A 12,750-nucleotide genomic window follows, 5' to 3' on the forward strand; every position below is an offset into this window, starting at 1 on the left:
TCGGGTGAAGTGCAGCGGCTGAATGGCTGGCGGAGCTCGTGAACTACCAGCGACAGTGGTGGCCCAGAATGCCTCTCAGCCCCACAGTGGGCAACGTTCTGAAAGTGAACTTTCACCCTGAGCTGATGACGTCAGTCTCCTGGCTACCAGCCCTCTGGATGAAGTCCCCCCCCCCCCCAGTTATTCTTTTGTTTGCTTTTTTATTCACGCATGTCAACGCTCCACCTGTAACGTGCTAAACACATTTTCCAGGTCAGGGGAATATAATAAAAGGATGCATAAGAAGTTGACCTCACCAGACTCTGAAGGAAACATACAAATTTCTTATTACGGAAAGAGGGATTCACCGAAGTGATGATGTTTGAGCTAGGTTCTGGAGGAAAGAACCGTGTGGGCAAAAACCAGGAAGGAACGTGAGGTGAAGACCCAAGGACAGGGGCAGAACTTTGTGTGCTGGCTGTAAAAGGAGGCAGGATGGCTGGAGATACAACTGGAACAGTAGTTGGGGAAAGCCTTGAATTTGGGGAATTGGGGCCGACCCTGGCCTTCTCCCCTTCCCTGGCCTTATCCTCTTCCTCTCCTCTTCTCCTCTACCTGTCCCTGGGCACCCCACCCACATCCTGGCTTCAGTGCTGTTGGTGCCAAATCTCTCCTGACCTTTGGATCCACATATCCCCCAACCTACTTGGACATCTCCACAGGATGTCCCTCAACATCTCAAACCCACATGTACACAATTGACAGCATCCCCCTCCAGATTTGATTCTCCTGTACTCCCCTTTTCAGCAAATGCTTTCCACCTCCACCCAACTGCTCAAGCAAGAAACCTAGGGACCATACTTGACTCCTTTCTCCCCTTTATCCACTTACCCTATCAGTCATTAAGTTCTAGTGATTCCACTCCCACATAGCTCCCAAATCCATCTAGGACTCTTTTCTACCCCTCTCTGTGTTTGGATGGTTACAGTTTCCTTCTCACTGTTCTCCCACCTTCTAGTCTTCACCCTCCAATCCATCTCCAATTGCAACCAAAAGACTCTTTCAAAAAGGTAAATTGGTGATATTACTCCCTTGTTGAATATACTTCAGTGACTCCCCATTGGCTTTTAGGATAAAATGCAAACCCCTTAATATAACTTATGAGCCCTTTGTGAGCTCATCCTTCCCTTTCTCTTGAGCTTTGTCTTTCCCCTCCCTCTCATCCCCCATGGCCATAAAGAACTATCCTCCATGCCCTACCCCCTCGGCCTCCCCACTCTTCTTCCTCACTCTCCCTTTACTCCTTTAACTGTTTAATACCTATTCATTCTTGAAATTTCAGCTTGGAAACTCCTCCCCCCACCAACTCTGAATTGGATACCTCTCCCATGTGCCCCTATTTTCCCCTTTATTGACAATTGTCACATGGGTTGTAATGACCTGGTTACTTGTCTGTCTCATCCATCTGACTGTATGTCCTACCTTTTTTAAATTATTGTGTCTTCAACAGTGTCTGGCTCATAGTAAGCATTCAGTCAGTATTTGTTGGATGAATCAACAAACCAATCAATGACTCACTAAAAAGGTCTGAACTTTACCATGACACTTTTAAGCAGGGGAGTCATATGTTCAGAAATGGTCTCAATTCCCAATTTATCAACAACCTTTCCATCCTGGTGAAGTCTAACTAATACATCCCATTGGCTCTACCTTCAGATGATGCCTAGAATCCAACAACTTATACCAACACCTCTTTATTTATTTCTCTACCACTACACCGTCCCTATTTCTATCACCCGGATTATTCAGGAGCCTCCTAACTGTTCTTTCTGTTTATCCCCTTGCCTCCTGAAGTCTCTTCTCCAAATAGCAAACTGATTGTGTCCTCTGCTCAAAACCCTGTTCTATCACCGTGCCCCAGACATAGGCCTTGCTGCTCTTGAATTCACCAACAGGCTCTCATCTCAGGGCTTTGCACTTTGGTTGTTCCTTCTGCCTGAAATCTCTTTCCTGGGGATCCAGAAGACTCTTTTCATCACTTTGCTGAGGTCTGTGCCCAAAAGCTACATTTCCAGAAAGGCCAGCCTTGGCCACTCTAGATAAAATAGCCTCCTTCCCTCATGTTTGATTTTTCTGTTTGGCATTTGTCACCACCTAACAGGATGCACATTTTTGTTCATTTGTTTATTGTTGATCTGCTTCCATGGGAATGTAAGTTCCCTGGGCAAGAACACTGAGTCAACAAACATTCTAAGGGGCCTGTGCTCAGTTTTTGCTCTGCCTCTTCCCCACCTCTACTCCACCTTTAACACTCAGCTCAAGTGACATTTCTTCTGTAAGGTCTTCCCTGATCTTCCAGGATAAATGAATCCTTCCCTCTCCTTCACCCTCCTGGTTCTGCAAACAAGGACTCAGCTTGAACATACGTTGCAACCACTGAGACCATGTCTGTGCCCATGAGTAGACTCGGGCCATTGGATGCCCCCAGTGAATCTATATGTGGGAAGGACAATGCAGTATTCCATTCAGCACTGCATTTGCCTCCCAATCTGGTCCCGCACTGGACTCATGTCTGAGTTCTGTGGAAGTGTAAGGAAAAGTGAAGAGTACTTTAAGTAAAAACTAAAAGGGACTAAATGCAATGTTTAAAAAATGGTACACAAATTAACCTCCTTCATGCCCTCCCCCCATGAGAAAGCAAAACAGAAAAGGAGGGAGAACATTCCCTAGCCCCACACCACAGGACAGCTTTGTCACCTCCCAGGCTCCAGTGAATCAGCAGCATCTGTGCCAGCAGAAGGGCAATACCCATGGATCAGGATGATTTCTGGAAGAGCAGAGCCAGAAGAGAGGTAAAGGCAGAAAACTGCCAAAGTCTGCAATAACTGACCAGACCTGCTCATGAGCACACATGAGATGCTCCCTGGGGAGTTTCGGGGGGAGTGTGGAGGAGTTCCATATTTACATGGAGGTCAAGTACTACCAAAATGTGAACACTAAAACATTTATATTAGCGCAATTTCTGTATACATGTTTGGGTGTCTGTTTTTCCCACTAATTTATGAGCTGCTTTGGTGGTAAGACCCATGGTTTTTATTATCTGGTTCATGTATGTGGATGTTTAGTGAGTGTTAATAGAAATGTTTGTCCAAAGAGAAAAGGAAGGAAGAAATGGGTGAGGAAAAGGAGGGTGGATTTGCCACAGTCAACCCTAGAAGACAACACTCCAGTCTATTTTGGAAAACACCTCACTGTCTTTTTTCTTCTCCACAGGCCAGTTTCAGGAGAGCTCCTCCAGAATTCCTGATGGAAACTTAGAAGATGAGCGTTAGTGGGACGAACTACAGCCCCAATTACTGTTCCTGTCCAGGGGCCACAACTAGTACTCATTGCCTCCTTCATTGTTTTCAATCCTAAATTCTCCTCACCCTCAGTTAGCATCTCCTCTGGTCTCAGTGGCTTACCTGAAGATATGAGCCCCTGACCACCATGCCTTCTCAGGCCAAGGTCACTGCACTTGTCCCCTTATTGTCAAAATCGAGCAAGAGAGTACTGAGAAGCATTCAAACTGGCCAAGATGATGATTCTCCTTCTTGCCTGTTGGTCCCTGCAAACAAGGTGCCCAAAGTGCTCAGGTAGTAGCTATAGCTTATAGATCAATAGTACTCTTGCTGTATCCTCTGGTGGAAGATTCCCCCTCGGGGGACAAATATCTCTAACCCTGCAGAGTCCAGAGTTGTGAGAGTTGGAAGCTCAAATTCCACAGGTGCCCACTGAGAGTGATGGTAGTAGGTCCCTCCTGATTCTACCCCTTGGTTCCTGGGTCCATGAATTCTTCTGAGTGGGGACACGGCACCATATGAAAGTCTTTGATTCAAGATGTACATGGTATCCTGGAAGATGAACCCCATCCTCATAAAGTATTGCCTCCAAGCTGGTACTTCAAGAGGGCCATTCTAATGCCCTATCAGGGAAGTAGCTTCTGGGTGGTCCCGTATATGACTAGATGAGCAAACCCTGTGATTATGGACTCATTCCTGAACCTCCACTTCAGTGAGTTGGGTCCCTGATCTGACATGATGTTATGTAAGATCACTTGTGCTGGTGAATGAAATATTCAAAAAGACCTCAGACAATGGTGCTGGTTAAGATCTTGCGGGCAGGGAAAGTAAACAGCATCCAGAATATATGTTAATTCCTGTTAGGATGAATCATGGCTCCTCCATAATGGAAGGGGTTCAATGTAGTCAACTTGCCACTATATTGCCGATTAGTCTCCTGAATAGTTGTTATTATATTGGGGGTATATTCAATAGCAACAGTAGCTAAAATTAGTTTTTGTAAGTGGGAGCCTATGCTATTACTCATACTAGCCTCTGTCTCTGCTGCTGTAACCTCTTTATTCACGTGTCCTTAGTGCCAGCACTGGGTGGCTGATGACAGAGACTAGCTGAAGTCATCTGGCCAAGTGAATTTTGTTTTTCTTAGTTATTTAGTGCCTCTTCCATGGTGGATGCTTTCTGGTGGGTGTCAACATGTGATACAAAGATCTTCATACTAGTGGCCTGGGTGGCTCAGTCAATAAAGCACCGATCTTGATCGTGATCTTGGAGTCATGATTTCAAGCCCCACGTTGGGTGTGAAGCCTACTTAAAAAAAGATCTTCATACTTTGTGGTGATGCACCTATACACCTATCCATCCTTGTGCTTCTATCCCACAATCCTTGTCCCTAATCTTCCTAAATTTCTTCTTCCAGGCCCTTACTAGCCATAGAGTCTTTACCATTGCCCCTGAGTTCATATATATTCTAACCTTGGGGGCACTTGTCTGTCCACAAAGTGGATGCCCAGGTGCACCTCCTGAAGTTCTGCGCACTGAGATCTTTCACCACTGTTTCTCAAGGCCACCGCTAATTCAGGCTGTATTGTAACTGCCATCCATTCTCAGCTTGAGGTCACAAACTGAGACAACTTTACACTAGCCAAATACAGGATTTTTCCTCTTTTCAGCTGGTTGTAAGGGATCCTACATACAGCCATCAGTGTGAGCTGAGGAAGTGCTATTATAATGGTGGTGTGATGGCCTGGCATCTGGGCTGCCTGCTCAAGCAAAACCTGTGTAAACCATCTGTAAGCCTACATGTGTTCAATCCCAGATGTGCCACTTCCACCATAGGATGGATTGTTGCTGGCTGCCTGATATTATGTCTTAGTAGGTTTGATAGAACCTGGCTCATAAGGTAGTTCCTGACATGTGTTCACTTGGCATCTCAAAATCAGACCCAGTAGTACACCAGCAGTTTGGGTTTTTTTTTCAAAAGGCCCATAAATCTCTCCTATAGATGGCATGGCATTGCTCCAACACCCCAAGGACTTATGTTGTGATTCCCAGTGGAAATTGCCATAAATTACACACAGCCTCTTTTTCTACCACTGAAAACACTAATATCATGCATACCATCTATATGATATATAGAAGCATATGGCCAAGTAGCAAGACTGCTTGCACCAAAGCCTGAACCTGCTGTATAACCTTTTCCTTTCCTGAGTTCAAATTAAAGCCTGTAGCTTTTTGCATCACCTGGTATATGTGCCAGAGCAATATTCTTAGTGTGCAATATACTATATCCAGAACCCAAAGAGAACTACCAGGCATTATGCTTCCTTCTTCATTGTAGGAGGTGCAATAATTTATCATTTTCTTTGGACAGGATATGTGGCATGTCCTTGACACTGGACCCCTAAACATCTTTCTGATAGGACAGGCTCCTGAACTTTATGCAGCTTATCTCCCACCTCTGGAGTACATGTGTCAGACCAAGGCCTCTAATGTGCTGGCTGCATTTTGTACATCTGGCTGAATTAGTATGATGCAATCGATGTAATAGATCAGTGTGATGTTCTGTGGGATGTCCGAACGGTCCTGATCTCTGTGGCCGCATTATGAGAGAGGCTGAAAGTTAACATAGCTCTGGGGGAACACCATAGATGTACACATACTGGTTTATGTCCCATGTGAATGCATACTGTTTCTCAGCCATTCTTCTCATAGGGATTAAAAAGAATCCATTCATCAAATCAATGTCCACATAAAATGTATCTAAGACTGTGTTGATTTTTCTAGCAAAGATACGAAACCTGGTGTGGGGGCTGCAATAGGGCTCCTCCTTGGGTGACTTGTCTGGCCATCTACTTCCACTCTCTAGGTTTCGTCTGATTTGTGTGGGAACAATACTGGTGAGTTAAATAGAAAAATGATGGGGAAGGACACCTAGTTGGCTCAGTTAGTTGAGGGTGCAATTCTAGATCTTGGGGTTGTGAGTTCAAGCCCCACTTTGGGTGTAAAGATAACTTAAAAAAATTAATAACTTTAAAAAAAAAAAGAAAAAGAGTATGGATTCTTTAGATCCTTGAAGGTCGCTTTGCTGTATGCTGCCAGAAAGGCCCTCTAGCTTTTATACATGGTTTCCAATTGCCTGTTAATTACTCCTAGTCTTTAAAAAAGATTTTCCCTAAGGCCTCAGTGAAGCTTAGTAATTGCCACCCAGTGCCATTGTGCTGTTAGTTTCCCCCCTCCATGTTTCTCAGGTGCCTGGTACATTCCCTTCCGTAGGCATACCATCTCAATTCACCACCAGTGAACATTTTCACAACTGGACCATCACTTTATGTTACGAGCTATCTGTGTTCCAGGTACTGGCAGTGAGGGGGTCCTCAGTGTGAGGCTAGCAAAGGGCAATACAGCTCCAAAACCCCCATCTGATCACCAGCTTTCTCAGACCACTCCTACACTTCTACTTCTCTCAGAAGCAGGCTTTTCTCTTGGAACAAGAAACATGATGGCTAGTAGGAGGGCGCTCTTAGGATGCACACATGTGGAAGGTGAGACAGTAGCAGAATTAGGCAGAAGGAGAAGCTGGGCTGAGGTGTAGGCCTGAACAATAATCCAAAGGAATGTGAATTTTCTGTTATTGAATTAGATGGCAATGCATTGTGTTTATTATGCGATAAAATGATAGCCAAAAAAATATGATATCTATCGACTAAAAACTCAACACAACATTCTTGACTCATAGAACACCCATCAGAAAAAACTAGAAAATTTAAGAGAGAATATATCTTCTACGTGAGATATTTAAAAGACTATTTCATTACATCAGAACTTCTTCAAAAATGTAGAGAAGGAAAATGAAGCTGCAGCTGAAGTTACTGAGTCATTTGTTATCCGAACAATAAATGCCATTTACTGATGGTGAATTAATTAAATTGGGTTTGATTGCATCAGCTGACAAAATGTGTGCAGAGAAAATTAACTTGTTTACTACTATGAAATTTGGGGGCAGAAGAGAACGTGGGAAGCAAGACAGCAATCAATTGAAAGTCAAAGCAGATTATTCCCTTGGCTTTGATGAGTTAATAGATGTTACTGATACTGCTCAGTCATTATTGTTTATTCAAGGAGTCAACGCCATATTTGAAATGATGGTAGGATTAGTCTCCATCAATACTCTGAATGAACAGAATTTTCAAAGAAGTTGAGGAAACACTAACTCAATACAACCTGAAGTGGAATCTGCAAAGATGTATTACAACTGATGGTGGTAAAAATATGTGTGAAGCAGAAAGGACTTAGACAAATGTAAAAGTTTGCAAAAATGCAAGGTGTGCAAAGCCTATAGGTATTCACTGTGTTGTGCATCAGCAGTTACTTCATTGAAAAAAATATTTTTTTTTATTTTTTTTTTTATTTTTTTTTCCAACGTTTATTTTTATTTTTGGGACAGAGAGAGACAGAGCATGAATGGGGGAGGGTCAGAGAGAGAGGGAGACACAGAATCAGAAGCAGGCTCCAGGCTCTGAGCCATCAGCCCAGAGCCCGACGCGGGGCTCGAACTCACGGACCGCGAGATCGTGACCTGGCTGAAGTCGGACGCTTAACCGACTGCGCCACCCAGGCGCCCCTGAAAAAAATATTTTTAAGTTTATTTATTTATTTTGAGGGAGAGAGAGAGAGAGAGAGAGAGAGAGCACGCATGCGCACTTGTGCATGCGAGTGCGGGAGGGGCAGAGAGAGGGGAGAGAGAGAAAATCCCAAGCAGGCTCCATCTGTTAGCACAGAGGCCACCTCACTAACTGTGAGATGATGACCTGAGCCAAAATCAAAAGTCACATGTTTAACCAACAGAGCCACCCAGGCGCCCCTCATTGAAAATATTTTTAAAAATTTCTTTAATGTTTTATTTTTGAGAGAGAGAGACTGAGAGTCAGAGTGCAAACAGGGGAGGGACAGAGAGAGTGGGAGACACAGAATCTGAAGCAGGCTCCAGGCTTTGAGTTGTCAGCACAGGGCCCATCGTGGGGCTAAAACCCATGGACCCTGAGATCGCGACCTGAGTCAAAGTCGGACACTTAACCAACTGAGCCACCCCTGAAAATATTTTTAATCTATCACATGTTATTTTCTCACAGTGTCAATAGTGAATTTCATTCACTCTAGTAGACTATTGTCAGTTCCAAGATTTTTGGTGTGTCAGAAATGCTGAATATCGTGACTTATCCTATCATATAGCAGTTTGACAACTTAACAGTGGTAAAGTTTTATTGGATTATTTTAGCCCAAGACCTACGTTGAAATTGTCCTCAAATGTTTATAACAGCTTAATTTGCCATAGCCCCAAACTGGAAATAATCTAAATGCCTATTAATTAGCAAATGAATTAACAAATTGTGGTCTAGTATAGTCAGTGGTGCTGTGGACTGAACGTGTCACCCAAAACTCATATGTTAAAGCCTTATCCCCCTCCCCCAATTTGATATTTGAAGATGGGCTTTTGATGATTAGGTGTAGAGGAGGCCATGAGGATGGAGCCCTCATAATGGGATTAATGTGCCCTTCTTCTCTCCCGCATGTGATGACCCAAAGAGAAGGTGGCCATCTGCAAGCCTGGAAGAGGGTCTTCACAAGAACCTGATCATGCTGACACCCTGATCTCAGACTTCTGGAACTGTAAGAAAACACATCTCTGTTGTTTAAGTTATCCAGTCTATGGTATTTTGTTAGGGCTTCCCCAAATGACTAAGTATGGTCTATTGCATTCATTGTAAAACAATAAAAAAAAGTACACACTACTCACACATGCAACAGCATGGATGAATCTCAAAAGCACGATACTAAGTGAAAGAAGCCAAACACAAAAGACGTATGATTCTATTTATATGACTGTCTGCAAAAGGCAAAACTATAGGAAAAGAAAGCAGGTCAGTCGTTTCTAGGAGTTAAGCCTGGCAAATGGGCATGAGGGAACTTTCCAGGGAGATTAAAATGCTCTATATCATGATTGTAGTCTGTTTACAATGACAGTATATACATTTATCAAAACTAAAAAAACTATACATTTAAAATTGGTGAATTTTACCATATATAAATTTCACCTCTGTGAAGTTGATTAGAACACATATCCACACAAACATGCCCAGCTGGTCGCCAGCTTGATAGAAACATAACTGAAACATTTCATTTTGAAATCTGACCCACATCCTCCATTCAGTCCATCAGCAACTCTTGTTGGTTTTAGCTTTCTGCTTCCACTCTGGTCCAAGCCATGTTCTCTCTCACTGGCATAATTGCAGAAGCCTCCCAACTAGTCTCTGAGCCTCTGCTCTTGCCTTCACAGGCTGTGCTCCTCAACACAAATAGAGATGCTCTTAAACTATAAACCACATTATACCATCTTTGTTCAAAACCCTCCCTTATAACACTGAGGGGAAAAAATCCAAAGCTCTCATGGTGTCTTCAAATCATTCCTTGACCTTCCCCTACTCAGCTCTCTGCTTTATCTCTTTTCTTCTACTTTAGGTACCCTTTTATTCTATCTCCAATGCATAGGCATGCTCCTGCCTTGAGGCCTTTGTACATGCTGTTCCTTCTGTCTGGAAAGCTTTTCCTGCAGAGCTTCTACTCTGGCTTGCTCCCACTCTTCAGTCAGGTCTTAGCTTTCTTCAACCACTGATATGTAGCCCCTTCTCCATTTTATCCTTCTTCTATGTTTTGTTTTTCAGGGCAAGGGCTTTGTTCTGTTCACTGCTGTATCCCTTGTATCTAGAACAATATCTGGTACATGTAAATGCTCAATGCATACTTCATGGATGAACAAATGAATAGATGGATGAAGAGTTGAGCCCTTTGCTATGAAGCCTTTTTAGACCTCCCAACCTGCACTTATCTCTCCCTTTTCCTCATCCCTCTGGCTTTGGTTGTCTTTGCTTCTTTGTTTGTTTTTTGTTTGTTTGCTTAAGTAGGCTTTGTGCCCAGTGAGGAACCAAAGGTGGGGCTTGACCTCAAGACCCTGACATCAAGACCTGAGCTGAGATCAAGAGCCAGATGTTTAACCACTGAGCCACCAAGGAGCCCTTGTTTGTTTTGTTTTGTTTTGTTTTGTTTATAACAACTTTATTGAGATATAATTCATGCATCATATAATTCACCCACTAAATTTTTACAAATAAATTATTTTGGTAAGTTCAGAGTTGTGCAACCATCACCACAGTCAATTTTAGAATGTTTTCATCACCTCAAAAGGAAATCTCACACTCCAGCTGTCACATCCTTATCGCCCTGCCCCTCAAGCCTGAAGCAGCTACTCATCTACTTTCTGATTATGCATTTGCCTATTATGAACATTTTTTAAGTAAATGGAATCATATAATCTGTGGTCTTTTGTGACTAGCTTCTTTCAATTAGCATAACCATTCCAAGGTTCATTGTGTTGTAACATGTATTTTGAAATGGCTGAATAATATTCTTTTATATGGACATACTGCATTTTATTTATTCATTCATCAGTTAATGGATGTTTTGGGGTTTTTCCCACTTTTTGGCTCTTATGAATAATGCTGCTATAAACATTTGTGCACAAGTTTTTGTCTGGATATGTTTTCACTTCTATAGGATTAGAATTGGCAACTTTATGCCTAGCCATTTAAGGAACTACCAATCTGTTTTCCAAAGTGGCTACACCATGTTACATTTCCACCAGCAGTGTTTGAGTGCTCTCATATCCACATCTCTTTGATTGTACTCCATTGATCTATATATGACTTTGTCATTTTGCCACAATACAAATATTTCACTGTGTTCCTGGGGCCAGTTTGAGCCTTAGGTTGTTATTGACCTTAGGGATTAATGTTTTTTTTTATTTTAGTTTTTTTTTTATCTATTTTGAGAGAAGGAGAGAGAGATAGAGCTAGTAGGGGAGAGACAAAGAGACAGAGGGAGAGAGAGAGAATCCCATGCAGTCTCTGCATTGTCAAATGTGGGGCCTCGAGCTAAAGAACCACAAGAACATGACCTGAGCCAAACTCTGACACTTAACTGACTGAGTCACCCAGGTCCCCTGAGTTAATATTTGATATATGTGACACTCACTACCTCAACTGAATTGTAAACTCCTTTATGGCAGAGTCTATGTCTTGTACATATTCCCCTTCATTACATGGTGAAGTAACAGGTGTACAGCAGGTGTTGCTTAGGGGAATAAGAACAGAAGTTGACAACAACTATAAAAAGAGAAAGGAAGAAAGAAATAAGAAAGAAAGAAAGAAAGAAAGAAAGAAAGAAAGAAAGAAAGAAGAAAGGAAGAAAGAAAGAGAAAAGAAAGAGGAAGGAAGGTTAAAAAGAAAGGAGGGAGGAAGGGAGGGAGGGAGGAAGGAAATAAAAGGGAATTCAGGGCCACAGCAAAAGCTAGAAGCTAATCATTTGAATTTTAAATGCAATAATGAGAGGCCAAGCATCAAGAAGCTCATTCTTTTGCTTCTTCTTGAAAAAGTAACTCATTGTGAGGTTTCTTCATGCAAAGCTGGGTACCTTCTTTACAGCATACATGAGAATTAATTCAAAATAAGTGATAGACCTAAATGTAAGAGCTAAACTATAAACTTCTTAGAACAAACTATAAGAGTAAATCATCTTGACCTCAGGTTAGGTAAAGCCTTCTAGATATGACACTGAAAGCATGAACAATGAAAGAAAACATTGAAAAATTAGACATTATCAGTAGACTTTGTACTTCAAAGGACACCATCAGGAAAGTGAAAAGACATTCCACAGAATGGGAGAAAATATTTGTAAATCACATATTTGGTAAGGGATTATATCCAGAATATATATAAAGAACACTTCCAACCCAATAATAAAAAAGAATGCATTTTTTATAAAAGGGCAAAGAATCTGAATAGACTTTTTTCCAAAGAATATATACAAATGTCTTCATGTACCAAAAAGCATATGAAAAAATACTTGGCATCATTAATATCAAGGAGATGTAAATGAAAACCACAATAGAAGACAGCAGAGAATCCCTTTCTGTGGAGATAAAAGAAATAAAATGTAGTCAGGATAAAATTAAAAATGCTATAACCGAGATGTAATCTAAAATGGATGCCATGATGGCAAGGTTGAACAAAGCAGAGCAGCAAATCAGCGATATAGACAATAAAATTATGGAGAATAATGAAGAAGAAAAAAGAGGTAAACAGAAGCAAAAGATCACAATACAAAACTTAGAGAACTCAGTGATTTATTAAAAAGGAATAACATCTGAATCATAGGAGTTGAAGAAGATGAAGAGAAAGAAAAGGTGGCTGAAGGTTTATGTGAGCAAATTAAAGTGGAAAACTATAGTGGAAAACTTTCCTGTCTGGGGAAGGACACAGACATCAAAATCCAAGAAGCACAGAGAACTTCCATTAGATCCAACAAAAACCAACCATTA

The 12,750-nt window shown here is 41.9% G+C and overlaps 1 long non-coding RNA gene across 2 annotated transcripts; it reads left to right on the forward strand.

The window, feature by feature from the left end:
• The first annotated feature begins 5 nt into the window (after nt 1-5).
• LOC109501146 lies at nt 6-11,525 on the forward strand. Of its 2 annotated transcripts, XR_006598991.1 has the most exons (4): nt 6-1,049; nt 2,744-2,831; nt 3,253-3,614; nt 8,904-11,525. It is a non-coding gene; the product is annotated as an uncharacterized LOC109501146 (long non-coding RNA). The 2 variants fall into 2 exon arrangements; XR_002159103.3 differs by lacking the exon at nt 8,904-11,525 and having other exon boundaries at nt 3,253-7,685.
• Nucleotides 11,526-12,750: the final 1,225 nt, after the last annotated feature.

This window comes from Felis catus, chromosome B3, assembly GCF_018350175.1.
Source record: "Felis catus isolate Fca126 chromosome B3, F.catus_Fca126_mat1.0, whole genome shotgun sequence".
In the NCBI taxonomy this organism is placed as follows: Eukaryota; Metazoa; Chordata; class Mammalia; order Carnivora; family Felidae; genus Felis; species Felis catus.